This window comes from Coturnix japonica, chromosome 2 (assembly GCF_001577835.2).
Source record: "Coturnix japonica isolate 7356 chromosome 2, Coturnix japonica 2.1, whole genome shotgun sequence".
Taxonomy (NCBI): domain Eukaryota; kingdom Metazoa; phylum Chordata; class Aves; order Galliformes; family Phasianidae; genus Coturnix; species Coturnix japonica.
The window spans coordinates 43,065,180-43,082,908 of NC_029517.1; the positions used below are offsets into that span (position 1 = coordinate 43,065,180).

Genomic DNA, 17,729 nt, shown 5'->3' on the forward strand with positions numbered 1-17,729 from the left:
AAGTCCATCTCATCAGAGATAGCAAAGGTGTGCTAGGAAAGGAGGGTGAATATAAAGATGCTCCTTTTCATTCCATTTTGTATCACTGCTGAACAGTCTGGAAATGAGAATTTTGCAGGAAAAGGCGGCTTGGCAGGGAAGTGGTGAATACTGCAATGTATGTTCTCAGTCTGGGAAAAGGAGAGCAGGTATTAAGATTCTCTGTCTTTAGTCTATTTTAGGAAAATACAACTGTGCCTGACCATTCAGTTCTTAATAAAGTTGCAGCCAAAGATGAAATAAAGGTTGCTAATCCCTGAAATTACCCTCTGAAACAAATGTCTATGCATTGTTCATCTTTATTCAATAGCTCTAAACAGGACATAGGTGAACCACACCTAAATGCTGCTCCAGATTTAAGCGGAGACTAAGTGAGAAAAAACATGGGCAGTCAAGTCCAAATGGAACTTGGATTAGATGAAATCTGCCCACTTAGGTCTAAATCTGTGATCCTGAAAACAGCTCCCTCATGATAAAGTTAGAAGTGTTTTCACCAAAGCTGTTCACCAGAAAGCACCACAGAAGGCTTACGAGCAGGAGAAACCATTCTTCCCTCAGCCACTGTTCAGTCAGGGTCCCTCAATCCTCATGCATAAAATACAGGCAGAGGGAGAGGCAGTCTATTTCCCACTCTGGGACAGACAACACCTTCTTTGTAAGGATGAACATATCCTGTGAAGGAGCAATCATTCATCACATTTAAAACCTTACACTCCACCTGCTAACTCAACAAGCTAAGTTAAACTTACATACTCTTGTGAGAAATGTGAGATGACGATAAGCTTGTAAACTCATTCGTAGCTGCACTCCAAGGGCCAGACTGCCTAAACTAGAAGTTACCTACCATAGCAACTCCCTTGGTCTGTACTGAATCCATGCAGAATTTACCTGTTTTACGGAAGCTTATATATATATATTTTTTTCTAGAATCTTGCTCTCGCTGAGAGTTTGTTCAGAAAGTATACACACCAATAAGACTGTGTATATATGTATATGTAAGAATTTCACCATTATTAGAAACATTACTCTTCAAGAATTACTGTTTTAAGTAATTTCTTACTTTAAGATAATGCTTATTTCTATTGTAAGTCAAAGGTAGAATCCTTCCAAGAACTTACAGTATCTGTTTCTGAAGCATCTGTAAAATTGCACCCGGGAATTCTTGCTCTACAGTGTTTCTGAAGTATCAGATTTACAATTTGCTTTTCGTCCCTCTTAGATGGCTAGCCAGTTATTTTTACTGACATTTCTTTGGTTGGTCTGCCTTTTTAATTAATGAGGTTTGTTGTATTGAAGTAGGCTGTTGAGCCATTACATGACTAGGCTCTTTCAATTGTCAGTGGGCAGAGAGAGAAAACTTCAAAAGAGAATCACAGAATGGCCTGGGTTAAAAAGGACCACAATGATCATGTAGTTTCAATCCCTGCTGTGTGCAGGGTCACCAACCACCAGACCAGGCTGCCCAGAGCTACATCCAGCCTGGCCTTGAATGCCTCCAGGGATCCATCCTCAGCCTCTATGGGCAACCTGTTCCAGTGCGTAACCACCCACTATGTGAAAAACTTCCTCCTAATCTCTAACCTAAATCTCCCCTGTCTCAGTTTAAAACCATTCCCTCTTGTCCTATCACTATCCACCCTTGTAAACAGCCATTCCCCTTCCTGTTTATATGCTTTCTTCAAGTACTGGAAGGCTGCAATGAGGTCTCCCCAGAGCCTTCTCTCCTCCAAGCTAAACAAGCCCAGTTCCCTAAACCTTTCCTCAAGGAGAGGTGCTCCAGCCCTCTGATCATCTTAGTTGCCCTCCACTGGACCCACTTCAAAAGTTCCACATCCTTGTGCTGGGGGCCCCAGGCCTGGACGCAGTACTCCAGATGGGGCCTCACAAGAGCTGAGAAGAGGGAATCTAGCCTACCCATCTCAGTAGGACTAGAGAAATGAGTTTTCTGAAGTGTGCTCCTAACTTTCTTCCCACCCCCTGCCATGAGTGTGTGAGGGCCATTAATTTTAGCCAAAGAAATGCATTCAAGTAACTTGAGCTATGTGAAGAGAATCTGTCAGAAATGTTTCCCTCTGCTGTACTGAATCATAAAATATCCTTATTAAAAAAAAAGCCAAACTCAAAACATCAGTTGTCATACTTTTCCAGTATATATATTTTTTCCAGTGAAAATAGTGAGTATTTCTACTGTGACTCCTAGGACAAGTAAAACAAGAGAAATACAACCCAATTTATACCAACTGTATTGATACTGAAATTAGAGTTGCATCAGATGCAGATTTACCAAGACCTGCAAATAGCAGTACAGCAATTCCAGAAGCAGAAGAGTGAAAGGAGACAATTAAAATCAGTAATACTGATAATCCACTCATTACTGGGTCAAAAGAAATTGCCATATCTGATATTATCAATTCCTACTTATGAGCACACTGCTAATTGCCCTTCCTTGCTCATGTTCAACTTTCGCTTGTAGCTGACCTTGCACTATTGTACATGCTAATTCTTAGCCCTTTTTTTTCTTTTTTTCTTTTTTCTTTTTTTCTTTGCAAGTATTTTTTTACTTATTAGAGGAAACAGAAAAAACAGAAAAGCTTTCTCTTGGATACTACTGTCCCTGGCAGCAGGTATTATTAATCCCTTACTTATGCCAGTGAGCAAACTGCCAGGATGAAGGCAAGGAAAAGAAAGTCCATAAGATAACCTGAGGATGTGGTCAGAGCTACTGCAATGAGCTTTGTGAAACCTGATGCCGGGTACACTTTGAATGGTCTGTAAGCAGGCTGCTACACATATGCAATCTCATCCTGCTCTCTACTTTGCAAAACTATTGCGGTTAAACAGTTATTGAGCAGAACTCCTCATCAAAACACTAGATTTTCAGAGATTTAATTATTTGTTTAAATGGGAGGCCATATCTATGGGTACTTAGTGGTGTTGACAGTGCTGAATTCTAATAATGTTACCTTTACTGGGAGAATTGCAGTAATTCAATTTGTCTCTTATTATGTGAGGATTACCCTAAGATTAAATTAAATAAAACAGACAGCTTTTGTTTTTTGATGCTTCACATCTATCTCAGTGAAACTATTTTAGACTGCAGAAAAAAACAGCTTTGTATAAGAGCACTGCTGGGAAGAAAATACAGATGCTAACCTATGTTGGTGCTTCCTTTCCCCTAGCTATTTAAAGAGCTTTTCTTCAGTTTGTGATTAGCACTTTTGTCCTAACATGCATTTACTCTGCCAGTGGCACTGGCATACCACTTGCAGCAATTCTGAAAGGCTTGCTGATCTCCCTCACTCCACCCGTAGGAAGCCCAGCTTTCCTTCTCTCCAGCCATTACGCCAACCCACCAGCACTTTTAAGTTCAGTACATCCACTCCTTAGGAAACACCAGATGTACTGAAGGAGTCTTGACTCAGATCTTGTGAATCCAACAGAATTTCTCTGACTGACAAAAGAAAGTCATGAGTAACTCACTCCTTACCATCAAATATATCATTCTTCTTTCAGAGGAACGTTCTGATTCCTCTTCCCCTTTTCACCCTCCCTCTAGCATACAGTAAATCAATCTTAGAAGAAATGCACAGTAGCTAATAAAATCCATTTTTAGGAGTGCTCCTGAGCCTTTGTTGAAGCCAAGATCTCATACAGCAGCATCTGTGAATAATATTTTCTACCATCTGCGGTTGGATAGGTGAATCTGTCTCATCCTGGCAGATCAACCCACTATTATAAATGCCATTGCAACCAGACTGGACTATATAACTGGATATGAAGCTATCTGTCTTCCAAACAAATTTCTTCAGAACAGCAACTGGTAAGCCACTTTCTCTTCAGCAACACTGCTATATGAGCACATCAAACTCATCTGCAAACTAGTGGCTTAGTGACCAGTAAGATAAGTTCAAGACTGAAGTCCTTACCTTCCCTGAACTATGCAATCTGATCACAGGAAATCTGTCTAGAGCCCTGGGAAGAAGTTTCTGTTCATGAAAATCTTGGGGATTTTATCAAAATATCACAGGCTGTCCTACTTGCACAGTAACTTTAAATGTCCAAATGACTATTTATTTATTTATTTCCCCATGGAATTTTTGTTACTTGTTTTGATGGTTTTCTAAAGCACAGCCATTGTGCTCTGTAGGACCCTATCCTCAACCAGTGTATGATATCAACAGATAATTCGGTAAAACAGCAAGAAATCATTAGAATTGCTTCTTGTGGTTAAGGCTAAGGCAGGCTTTATTTGTCATCACCAAATCACAGAATCACAGAATCACCAAGTCCTACAAGATCATCCAGTCCAACCATCCGCCCATTACCAATTGTTCTCACTAGACCACATCCCTCAACACAGTGTCCAAATGTTCCTTGAATACCTTCAGGGTTGGTGACTCCACCACCTCCTTGGGCAGCCCATTCCACTGCCTGACCACTCTTTCAGAGAAGTAGTATTTCCTAATGTCCAGCCTGAACCTTCCCTGGCACAGCTTGAAGCCATTCCCTCCTATCTTACCTTATCAGCAAATGACTTTGCAAATGTTGTCTTTTCATATATGACATGTACCTTAAAGCCAAGCTCACTATTTTAAACCAACATCAAAGACTTATATATGAAGACTTACTCTCTTCTCCAGGATGCAACAGTTTTTCATGAATAGCTTTCCAGCATGGATTCAATAGTTCATTTCCTCCTGCCTTTAAGGTTTACTTTGCCTGTTACCAGGAACGTCACCTCCCTTTTGTCAGAATCAAGTATATTTGAATTTAAGGTATATTTGAATTTAAGGGAAGATCTATTAGGTAACTCCTGAGTTTAATTTTTTTTTGTTTGTTTTTGTTTTTTCTCTCTGTTGAATACATATAAATATAATAAGGCTGGGAGTATTTCTGTATCTATTTACAAATTAAGAGATAAACATATATTTTCTTTTTATTCAAGTTACTTGATCTTTGCCTACTTAGAAGTTAGTTCTGGTTTCTGTTATGTAGTTCAACCTTTTCTAGTTTAGCTGACAGATATGTTCCTAACCTTGTGGCATTTATTTGGATGAACACATGCAGTAACTACTTTTGAGCTGCTCCCTCCCTAGAAGGAATCTGAGAGAGAGAACCTCTTTAAAGGATCTGTTTGCAAACATTGCTAGATCTTACTGCATGAAATTAATAGTATTGACAGCAATGAATTAAGTCTTTGCAAGTCTAAAACCCAGTGTTCCTCTCTGTCTTGCATGCAAACTGAGCAGCTATCACACTTGTAGCCATTCTACATCCAGTGTGGAAGGAAAAAAAGATAACAGAGTTTGTCTAGAAAAAAAAAAATAAAAAAAATGATAAAGACTACAGTGTTGGAAAAATGGATCTGGCCTTTAAGATAGTCTCTGTATTACACAAACTGCCCTTTCATTTCTCCCAGTATGATTAATGGATGCCTTACGGTGGCTTCCTTCATTAAGTGGGTCAGTACAGGTGGAATGGTGCCATGAAAGGAATGATGCAGAGTCAATGGTAGATAAGAGAGCTTTCTCATATGTGGGCAAAGGGCCATCTATCTCCCACTTATTAATGCCATTAATATTTTAGAGAACTATTCTGAAATACATTCTTAATTTCTATTGTGTAATGGAATGAGAAAAAACGGGCTATTGAAAACACATTATGCACTTGTTTCCAATAACTCCACAGTGTTTTTTCAACAGCTATTATGAGTATTTCCTATAATAGCTTCTATGATTAGTATCGGGAACACTTTCCACAATGCAATTATAGTTTTAATGAGTGAATGCTAAAATTTTAAAGAACATACTCCGTACAAGCAAGCTTTTTGACCAACAACATACCAGTATTTCTGGTAGTAAAAAGCAAAGCTTAAGACATTTTACTTTCTTAGAAATACCTTAATTAATCTAACGAAAGATCTGTGTATCTGATTATACATATGTTTTTCAGTTGCCTTCTGAGATGACTAGCAGTCTGAACTTTATGAGTTTTTCTGTTTTCCAGGATAATGGAGAGCATGGTACTACTGATAATAATGGACAACTAGATACTGAGAATTTAGAAGAGACAGCCACCAGCATTTTAAAGCCTTATTTCCTCCTTGCTGAGTCGTGCTCAGAATAACTGCGAAGCATTTGGGTAGATTCACTTCCTCAGTCACGGCTTTTACAAATATACATGCTTTGACTCCACTCTCTGCTGCTAGATGAAAGTATTCAGTTAGAAGATGCCTTACTGCTTTTCTATCTCATACAAAAGACAGCAAAAGCAAGCATAGGGAGAAGAAGGTACGATTTTTACAGAAGTTAGAGAAGAGGAAAGATTCAATAAGAGTTTAGAAAAGTTATAAATTTCCTTGTCTTTGAACCTCAGATAATGCAATAATGCACTGGAGAATCCAAGAGATGATTATAATACTAACATCACTAATTTAACCATTGGGGGCATGCAGAATTATATAATACAGCTTATTTCACAAAACTCTCTTTAGATGGAAAAAAAAAAAAAGAAAAAAAGAAAAAAAAAGAAAAAAATATTGCAGTATTTTAAAAACCAAAACACATTAAAGAAATGCAACTTGCCACTACTGGAAACAAATCACTCTTGATATGTACAGTTTTGGCATAGAGCCATAGAAATGGACATTATCATTGAGTTAAATTCTGTACATTATACATAGAGCTAGATAGGCTGTCTTCAGAGACCTTCATTTTCCATTAACTCAGAAGGTCAAAATCATCTTTGAAAGAAATACATCTGCTGAGTCCAAGATTGCGTGAACCCTTAGTATGGAGGAATTTCTACCAGGGACATGAATTCTCACTGCAGTGCTAAAAGGGATTCCAACCTTTAGGAAAAAAGTGCACTAAGGATTCGAATGGTCTGAAAGAAATGTTCTGATTTTGTCTGAGATAACACTAAAATATCTAGACTTTAATATTTTCCTTAATGAACAATTCTGTGGGAAAGCATACTACATCATTACCAAATAGCTGGGGACATCAATGCACTTGATTACATTTACAATCCAATTTCAAGCTATTCAGGAATAAACAGCCTCATACTATATAATGACATGCTCTCTATTTCTCTGTCATCTCTTACTCTCATAATACTTAGAAATTATGGTTGTAGTACCATTTATGAGTAGTTATGTTTCACACAGTTTTCACTGTTTTCGTTGCCACTGAGATCTAGCCCTATAAAACTGTACCATGCAGTAATTTACATATATAAATTACCCCCAAAAGCTTGAGATTTAGCTCCCCAATCCATGTTGATATGAATGTAAATTTTAGAAATGTGATTCCTATTGTTCCCTGGCTGGCATTTTGGCTAATCAGTTCTTCATAAAATCAGGATGTTTATTTTATATCTATATACGGATACTAGTATTTGGAAGCTTTGGAATTAAAATTTATAGTGGGAGCTATTTGTGGGAGGAAAAGTAATGAAATAATTTGGTTTCCATTTATATCACTTCAGAAAGCACTATGTCTCTGTATGAATAACCCATGAAGGTCTACCTGAATAATTTACACTGCACTGTATGTATCACAGATTATTTGGTCCAGTGGCATATATTCATAATGGAAAAAAAAAAAATAAAAATCCCATACATAAGCAAATTTCAAACTGGTGACATCTTTCTTAGCCTCAAAGAAAGACTGATAACACTGAAAATTTCTTTAGTTACCCATGTGCTTGTTCATTTACTGAAGATGGCTTCTAATAACTTGTTGTTCTTTTGCTATGGCTACCCAAGGCAACTTTTTGGCTCCTGATACATCTCATCATCTTTTCAGACTTCTTAGGATCTCTCACATTTATATTTAGTGAAATACATGTCTACCCTAAGGGAAACCCAAGGCATAGCTTTTTGTTAGAGGCACAAAAGGCTCTAGCTAGATTGAAAAAAATGTTCTCCCAGAATCACAGTCATAGAATCGTATGAGGCCTGCTCTGAAAGCAGTGCCCTCTATTTTATTATGTCAGCCCACTACATCGGGGCAGATGGTGGTGGTATAGCAGTAGACACTGAACCTTCCCACCAATATCCTGTTACACACTGTTGCCTTGTGATAGATGGCAGCAGAGGGGTATTCTGACACAATAGCATTTGACATGGAGTGAGGATGAAGCAAACCTTCTCGAAGTGACCATTCAACCAATTCTTCATCCACCAAACATTTTACCTTTCAAATCCAAATCTCTTCAATTTAGAGATAAGGATGTGGAGGACCATGTCAAAGGCCTTGCATAAGTCTCAGTAGATGACAATCAGCTGCCCTTCCTTTGTCCGCCAATTCTGTTACTTCCTCACAGAACATGACCAGATAGGCCATGCTGCGCTGGCTGTCTCAGATCACTCCCTCACCTCACATGTGCCTTTACTAGACCAGGCTGCCTACAGCCCCCTATGGTCTGGCCTTGAACACCTCCAGTAATGGGAATTTCCATCTTTCTTGCAAAATTTTTCAAATGAGGGAATAAGACAGCAATAAACTGAAACAAGTTGTAAAGAGAAAGCTTACAAGTGTGTGGCCTCCAGCTGCTCTCTTCTGTGGTTTGTTTTTTTTGTTTTTCCCCAGAGACACTCATTGCAGCTGCAGCTCCTCATAGTTTCATAGTTTCCACATAGCTGGCACCATGGGGTGACAGCACACAGCCAGCTGCTGCCCACTCTGGCTGGAGGGGATGTTCAGAGCAACCCACGTGATCTGCTCTGCACAAAGGATACAGATGGTTGCTTGTCTCATCTACTATTCCATGCTTCTCTACTTATGGACCATTAAGTGTAAGAATTGAGGAAGAGGGCTGACCAAAGTTACGTTAATAGTGAGGTGGAGAAGTCAATGAGCTAAAATGTTTGAAAATTCCTTCTCTACTACACTTAGGTAATAAATTTGCCCCTGAAATATGAGAAATCCTACAAATGCTATCTTTGTCTGAAAACTGTCTCACAGAGATTGCTAAAGCATAAGACATCATAGAATGGCTTGGGTTGGAGAGGATCTTAAAGATCATCCAGTCCCAATCCCTCAGCAGCTCATCTGTCCAGCACCCCATCCAACCTGGCCTTGAGTGACTCCAGGGATGGGGCACCACAGCTTCTCTGGACAGCCTGTTTTAGTGCTTCATTACCTCCTATGTAAAAAAAGTTCTTCCTGATATCTAACCTAAATCTAAAATCTAACCTAAAGCCATTCCTGCTTGCACCATCACTATCAGACCATGTTAGAAAGTTTCTCCCTCACCTAAGATGGTATTGGAACACTGCAATGGGGTCTCCCCATCAAATTCTACCAAAGCCAGGAATTAATTATTTTCACAGTGTTATTTAACTGTTGTGTATATGAGACCACCTATCTGAAAACTGTTATTGCCTTTTTAATTATGTATTTCTTTTCTGGTTAAGTGAGAAAGATTCCAGCAGAAAGCTCCCTCTTTTATTATACATGTGCATGCCCAGAGCAAACTCACTGTGTGTGCTCAGTAACACTGGCATCCTGCAGAACATTTAGGCTGTGTTTGTGTCCTATAGTGCACGTGGGGAACAAATGTACATTGTAGAAATCTCATTATTAGCAAGCTGTAGGTTTTCAGTGATCTAGTTCTTAGCCACAGTACCAGCCTTTTGACATTTTCATGAGTCCATTCCTCTTAAAGAAACTGAAAAGAAAGAGAACTCAATTATATAGAGAAGTGCATGCATCGGCAAAAGGAACCCTTAGATCTTCACACACCTCATCAGCTTTGTGCTAAAAGAATAACTAGAAGCTACTGCAAGTGGCATATATTTTGCTCATAGGTTTCACAGATATATAGTAATAGAAAAAGTGTGGCAAAACTGTAAAATCTCCTCATTCAACTTTTATGCTGTGAGAAGAAGCCCACACTTCTGTGCATCCACTGTAGTGAGTTCTAATTTCATTTTTTTTTCTTCCGTCTTATTCTTTTCTGCCTCCTATGCTGATTTTCCTTTCTATTATATACCTATCTGCCCCTGTCTGTCTCTGAATTTCGATGGTAATTTAATTCTAAACCAGGCCTGGTCTATCAGCTACAGCTAGCCTCCTGAATCCCAGACTCTGGCGCTACATTGTACCACACTCAGTTTTCCTGACCACTTCTTACAGAGCTGCCCCTACTCCCCCATTTCAACTCTTTGCTGTCTCTCAATTGTATTTTAACTCTTAGGGAATTCTTATCTAAACTCATTCTTCCTTCATTTGCTTGTTAACTATTGTACTAGTTTATAATCCCAAGAATTCCCCTATTCTTTCTATCCACATTGGACCTAGTTCATTCAAAAGCCCTTCATAGAGAATCTGATTCTCTCTGCTCAGCCCCTTCCCCCTCTATATCTTTTGGCCCCACAGTTCAAGTGCTAGGCTTCCCTTGCCATGCTAGCATTGATACAGCAGCTCGTACTAGCCCCTGTCTTGTTGATGCATGAACACCACTATCCTCTTCAGAAGTCTTTAAGGACTAAAATTATACTCAACATAAGAAAATAAGTCTGCCACAGCGTAACAGCACTGCCAGGTATAGCTAAGTGAAGAAGTCAAACCTGCAAGCCACTTTTCTCTCATGGTTGGTTGTAGTTTTCTAACACTGAACTAGCAACCATATCTCATCCCCATTTATTATGTTCTTTAAGCCTTTCTCACCTGTGAGAAAGGTATAATCACAGAGTAAGTTTAAGAACAGAGAAAAGCTTACAATGTATAACCAAATAACAGGATAGCATTGGCAAAACTACAGCAGCACAAGTCTTAAGCAAGGATGCTTTTAATTCAATTCTTTTAAGATCTTTGCTTAAGCAAGATCTCCTTTTGCAACTATATTCTGTATTCATCTGGTAACAATGCAGTGTGAAGTTATATACCACCAGAATTCTACAGTGGTGGTAATAACTGTGTACATTTACAGAATTTTCAATGAAAAAGAAATGTAGAATATCCCTCCCTGGATTTCTTACTTAAAGGATGAAGAGCAAATAGACATTGCTAAAATGAAATGTGTTATAGGTAGGACAAGATTACCAAAAGCAGTACCAGCAGTGAAGTATTATGCTTTCAAATATGAACTGCACATTGTGCAGCATTGTGGCCTAGATAATAATGCTTTATTGCATTCACCTTCAAATGGACAAATACTTGTCTTTGTAGAAGCAGAATATGTGAAGTTTATGGTGCCTTTAAAACCTATCTGGTCTTCATCAGAAGTGAACTGTCTGCTTTGTGCACTGGCATTGTTTGTCACCCATGCAGGACCTCTTGAAAGCCCCTTGAGACCTGCACCTCTAGGGACAGCAAAGCTCCCAGAAAAAAAGACAGCTTCACAACCTTCTAAATTTCACCAGGACTGGCATCTGCAAACGGTTCAGCAAGCTTCACCAGCACACCACATGCTTTCCCATTACTGCTGTTCTCTTTCCTCTTGCCTGCAGACAGTCCTCCTCTGCTGGTCAGGAAAACACAAAAGCAGTCCCCACCACACATTAAGCAGATGCGATCTAAACCAACAGTAAGGGGTCCTACCAAAAACAGAACCACTGCTTATTTATAAGTGTTACACTTATTTTTAATGTAAGTTCCATCCTACTTTCTAACACCTTAAAAAAAAAACAAAACCAAACATCTTTAAAACTAAACAAAAAAAAAAAAATTTCCCCTACTGATTTTGTCATTTTCTTTTAACGAAAATCAATTTCGTTGCACCCCTGTTTCAGATCTGGGTAAAATTAAAATGTTTTTAATTTGCTTCCATTGGGCCCTGGCAAGATCAAAGATGGTAACAGAGCTTTGCAGATGGAGGGCATCCTGATCTGTTCTGATGAGACTGTGAAAATTTGTATTGTCTGTGCATTAATAGACACAAAATGCTTTGTCTGTAAACTACAACTACTGAAAATGGAAATGTCTTACAATACATAAGTAAAGAATGTAATGGTTTTGAATCATCTCTTAAATACAGTTTTATCTGTCTTGGGAAATTAAAGACAGAAAATGCATGATTAGTAAACATTTACTGTAGATAGCTACTTTGTTTCACATTTTCTTTCAAGAAAGCTATTTTGGAAGATGCATGCCTGTGCTCTGGACAAGATATCCAACAATGTAAATCACGGTTATTCTGTGGATAATAATTACAGTTCACAGAACCAAAAGTATTCTTTACTTAATCTCAATACATTTAATAATCCTGATACCCTTGACTCTTCCAGAATCACTCAAAAAAAAGAACTCATTGGTCAGCATCCAAATGACTGGAAGTTCATCCTCCTTACACCACTACTAACGTTAAAACCTTTCACCTTTCACCTTCCACCTTTCAGCTGCAAATAAACAATTGCAATCTGCCACTTTTGATGGGCTTGTTGAGGAACAGGCACTGTGCAGAACTTGAAGATGATATTTAATTAACAGCCATTGAGTATTATTGAGTTGCAACTTGTAGCTCTAAGATTAAATGTTTTCTTAAAAAAACGACAACATAAAGCAAACAATTTATAATAGTCCATTGAAGTACTGTTCACTCCTGTCTGGAATAGCACATACTGTAGAAATGATAAAATTCTCAATATAATTAAATTCATTAAGTGATTTTATGTGCTGCATTGTCAGTATTTTGCATAACCACTAATTTACAGTGATTTGTATCCATATAGCTAAAAGCATAGTTACTATACAAAATTTTGCTTTTCAGGAGAGTGAGTTACTGGCTCAGGCCTGGGTGAAAAGTCTTTAACACAGGAAGTCTAAGACTTAGAAAATACATGTTGGACTTGGGGAGCATAAATAGATACATTACAGAGGGCTCTGAAGAGGAGCACAAAGGATGGTCTCCAGCTTCATCCACGCAGGGCATCCTGTTTTGGTTCAGACACTACTTGTAATTAATTTTAAGATATTAGTTATTTATTCTTCTTTATTTTATATATTGATTAATATTTAGGATTTCATAAACAAGCATTTAAATGTTATTATTATACGGGAAACACTTCCTAACGGTTCTGAATTCATAAGTCTTCTGAGTATATCAATCTGTATATCAGACAAGAGTGAGGATAGAATGCACTTAGGTTATGGCTACTATAGCTGCTGCTTGGTTCCAGCTCACATTATAAAGGAGATCTGTAAGAAGCCATGCTTTTTACATTACTGTCTCAAAGTTTGCTGAATTGGACAAGTTCAGGCAAGTCCTGGCCAAGGTTCCAGGACTGCCTTTGTCTGAGACACACAGGAGATGGACAAGTCCGGGAGCTACGAAAGGGAGATAAGATACTGATCAATGGCCCTTAAGTGGTCTTTCCTGTTTGCCCATCTAGGTGGAAAAGAGCAAGAATAGTACCGTTAAAAGCGGGGAATAGTCACCTCCTGGATGCAGCAGCGTCCCGTAGCACGTTGTTAACGTTGTCCAGGGCAGGGAGAGCAGCAACGGAGTAGCAGGCTGCAAGCAGCAGATCGGTGAATCGCAGAAAAAGACGGTCAGAGTACCCGGGTCTCTAGAAGCAGAGTCTCGGCAGCGAGGTCCCTCGGAGCAGAGTCTCGAGCAGCAATCCCAGAAGAGAGAATAGGCAGCAGTAGGACAACGGTGGAGGGATCTGAGATCGGATACCTAGATGCCCAACCAAGGTTCTTCAGCATGCAGCCATCTTCTCAGCATGCAGGCGCTCGCGTAGAGAGGCATCTTGGTGTAGAAAACCTCTCCCCAAAATTCGGGTTTGTCCGTGCCCTTTTTATCTGCTTCTTTCCAGCCTTCGAGACATTTCGGGAGCGGCTCGGGTCAGTCTTTGTGACTTCCTCAGAGCTGTCAATCTTCCTTTGAGATGGGCAAACAGGAAAGACCACTTAAGGGCCATTGATCAGTATCTCTTATCTCCCTTTCGTAGCTCCGCGACTTGTCCATCTCCTGTGTGTCTCAGACAAAGGCAGTCCTGGAAACCTTGGCCAGGACTTGCCTGAACTTGTCCATTTCAGCAAACTTTGAGACAGTAATGTAAAAAGCATGGCTTCTTACACCACCCCGTGACTCAAAGTTTGCTTAAAAAATGGACCACTGCTGATCCAGGTTGGTGAGAAAAAGATAGCAACAGCATAGGGGAAAGGAGAGGGGTAGGGAATTAAAATGTTTAATACAATCATTACAAAAGATTTCTTGATGTGCTCCACTTCTCCATCACTTGAGGATGTTACAAAATAAATGGACAATACCTATTCTATTAAATTTTGGGCTAGGTGGCCTGAGAGCAAGGGTGGTTGCTGCGAGCCTTACTCCCTTGGCTCAATTCTGCTGGTGATGAAGCCACCGGTCCATACTTCCTACCATAATTAATCAATTCTTGGGCAACCTCTCCCCATGTCCATACCTTATACCCTGATTGCAAATGGCCTGAGGTGCCAGTTCTCTCTAATGCTGGCCGAGTTCTTTCTCCCTGAGGCATAGCTTGTATTTTTCCCTGCAGTTGTATGCCTATAGGTTTCAGCGATTCTGGAAGCCCCCTGATTAAAGGAGTCATCCGTTCGGGATCAACAGGCATCAGCATAGGTGATTCATAATGTGGGTGCAGCTTTCTATCATACATCATTTGGAGACAAGCGGCCTTTTGGACACTTTCAACCAATTGGTCAACTGTCCCATTAATGGCAAGAGGGTCTCCCCTTTCTAAAGGGTTGAGACCTCCAGCCCAGTAAGCAGCCCTCTGTGTTAGGGACCAGGGAGCACGGTTATTACCAGTAGTCAAAAATACTCCTGGCCCCCAATAACCCTCAGCCTCCTTTTCGGTTAACATTATTTGGTCTCCACCAGTTAAGCTGACTCTCCAAACATATTCTGTTTCTGATTCCTTTGGAAGAGCGGCTAAAATCTTTTTTCAGTTTTGCTAATTCAGTGGCAGAAAAGGGAATTTCTTTAACATTCATTTGAGGATCCAGGTCCTCTCCGTTATCAAAGGTATATTCTGTTTTTATTAGAGGGCGCAGAGGGGCTATTGGGGTTTCAAACTTATCAAAATTTCTTTTGCTTCTTTAGTTCTTTCTGAGGATACAGTTTTTCTTGTGGATGCACCATGAATACAGTGTCACCAGTATCTTTATATGTTTAAAATTTCCTTAAAAGCCATGTAACAAGGCCCGAAATTATGTCTCTCTCTTTTCCAATTGTACTTCTAGATTTCCAATTTGGTTTTTGCAAAAGCTTTTCACGAGTTCCTGGGTTGCTTTTAACTGTTTCTTGTAACGGACTGTATAGTCTGGTTTTCCGCTCTCAAACTGCTGGTCTCGGAAACTCCACGGCTGCTTTTAAAGCAGCAAACCGAGTACTGCACAAATAAATGATTTTGCCTTTCCCGGCTCGGGTACGAGCCACCATGTTGTAAAACGCAAATGCGGTCAGAAACAGCCTGCAAATTATACACATTTTCACGTGCCCAGTCCATCCCTGATGACGATGGCCGAGACGCGTGCTTTTCAAGGATATCAAACAACATATTTTCACCTTCCATATCAGATATAATTTTACTCACAACCAAAAATCTACAGGTAACGAAATCTACGCTGAGGGAGGAGGCGATTCCTTATCTCCTCAAGAAGGCAAAACACTTAAAAAAACGAACAACTGCTCAAAACACTCCTTTACACAAAAGTAAAATGACTCAATCAACACTTCAAAGAAAGTGTAAACACCTCAATCGGTCCTGGCTATTCTGGCAAGCCACAACGAAAAACTTCAACCTCCAAGCAAAAAAAAGTTAGAAATAACTTCTAAGTTTCTCAAAAGTAATAAACTTCTGGAGATGCACACACCACTTCCACAAAGACTCACACACAAAACTTTTAAACGAAAAATCCAAAGGTACGTCACAATACTTAAAACCACCCACAATGCAAAATAGTCTTGCCCCAGGGAGGCACACAACTGTAAAACAAAGCAAACAGACAAAATACTTCACTCAGTCCCCGAAGGTATACACGTAAGAAAGATAAGTTTCCGAAGGTGGGCGGCTTCTGGAGAGGTATGCACACGTCAAAATTAAAGTTATCACCAATCGGCTCCTCTGCAACTCCAGGAAAAGAGCACAGAAAAAGTGTTAGAGAAACTGGAAGGATAACACTCATTCACGACGGGTATCCTGCCGGACTACGCCAATTAAAAATTGTCTCGCTCCAATTTAGGAGTGAGGCAAAAGGTTCTTTTAATAATGTTATGCCGGGCGTGAGATTAAGAAGAAAGCAGCTTCAAATGTTGATCGACCAGTTTAATTGGAAATAATAGACAATTGAGGAGGGATGGGAAGGAGAGTGACGAATGCCAAAAATTAGGGTGAGGGAAGGGAAAGTAGGCGATAGAAAAAGGTGGAAAAAGAGCAAGAATTACGTTAAAGCGGGGAATAGTCACCTCCTGGATGCAGCAGCGTCCCGTAGCACGTTGTTAACGTTGGTCCAGGGCAGGGGAGAGCAGCAACGGAGTAGCAGGCTGCAAGCAGCAGATCGGTGAATCGCAGAAAAGACGGTCAGAGTACCGTGGTCTCAGAAAGCAGAGTCTCGGGGCAGCGAGGTCCCTCGGAGCAGAGTCTCGAGCAGCAATCCCAGAAGAAGAGAAAGCAGGCAGTAGGACAACGGTGGAGGGATCTGAGATCGGAACCTAGATGCCCAACCAAGGTTCTCTTCAGCATGCAGCCATCTTCTTCAGCATGGCAGGCGCTCGCGTAGAGAGGCATCTGGTGTCAGAAAACCTCTCCCCAAAATTCGGGGTTTGTCCGTGCCCTTTTTATCCTTCTTTCCAGCCTTCGAGACATTTCGGGACGGCTCGGGTCAGTCTTGTGACTTCCTCAGAGCTGTCAATCTTCCTTGAGATGGGCAAACAGGAAAGACCACTTAAGGGCCATTGATCAGTATCTTATCTCCCTTTCGTAGCTCCCGGACTTGTCCATCTCCTGTGTGTCTCAGACAAAGGCAGTCCTGGAACCTTGGCCAGGACTTGCCTGAACTTGTCCAATTCAGCAAACTTTGAGACAGTAAGGCATCTGGTTCAGGAAAACCTCTCCACCAAAATTCGGGGTTTTGTCAGTGCCACTTTTTTAATCCATTCTTTCCACGCCTTCGAACATTTCGGGAGCGGCTCGGGTCGAAGTCTTGATGTACTTCCTCAGAGCTGTCAATCTCCTTGAGCTGGGCAATACAGAGAAAGACACTTAAGGGCCATGTGATCAGATATCTTATCTCCCTTTCGTAGCTCCGCGGAACTTGGTCCATCTTCCTGTGTGTCTCAGGACAAAGGCCAGTCCTGGAACCTTGGCCCAGGACTTGCCTGAACTTGTCCAATTCAGCAAACTTTGAGACAGTAAATTAAAAAGCGCATGGCTTCTTACAGATCTTTCTTATAAAATGTAAGGGGGAGCTTTGGGGGAAAACAAACAAGCAGCAGCTATAGTAGCCATACACCTAAGTGCATTGCTATCCTTCACTGCTTGTCTGATATACAGATTTGATATACTCAGAAGACTTATGAATCAGAAACCGTTAGGTAAGTGTTTCCGTCATACTAAAAGTTTAAAATGCCTTGTTTATGAATCCTAAAATATTAATCATATATAAAATGAAAGAAGAATAAATAACTAATATCTTTACAAATTAATGACAAGTAGAAAATGTCTGAACCAAGAACAGTGCCCTGCGTGG

General features: G+C 40.1%; 1 protein-coding gene across 1 annotated transcript in view; it reads right to left on the minus strand.

Annotated features, from left to right (window-relative positions):
- Positions 1-17,729, minus strand: part of GABBR2 (gamma-aminobutyric acid type B receptor subunit 2) — a 449,900-nt gene that overhangs the window by 128,021 nt on the left and 304,150 nt on the right. The gene's annotated exons all lie outside the window — the stretch shown is intronic.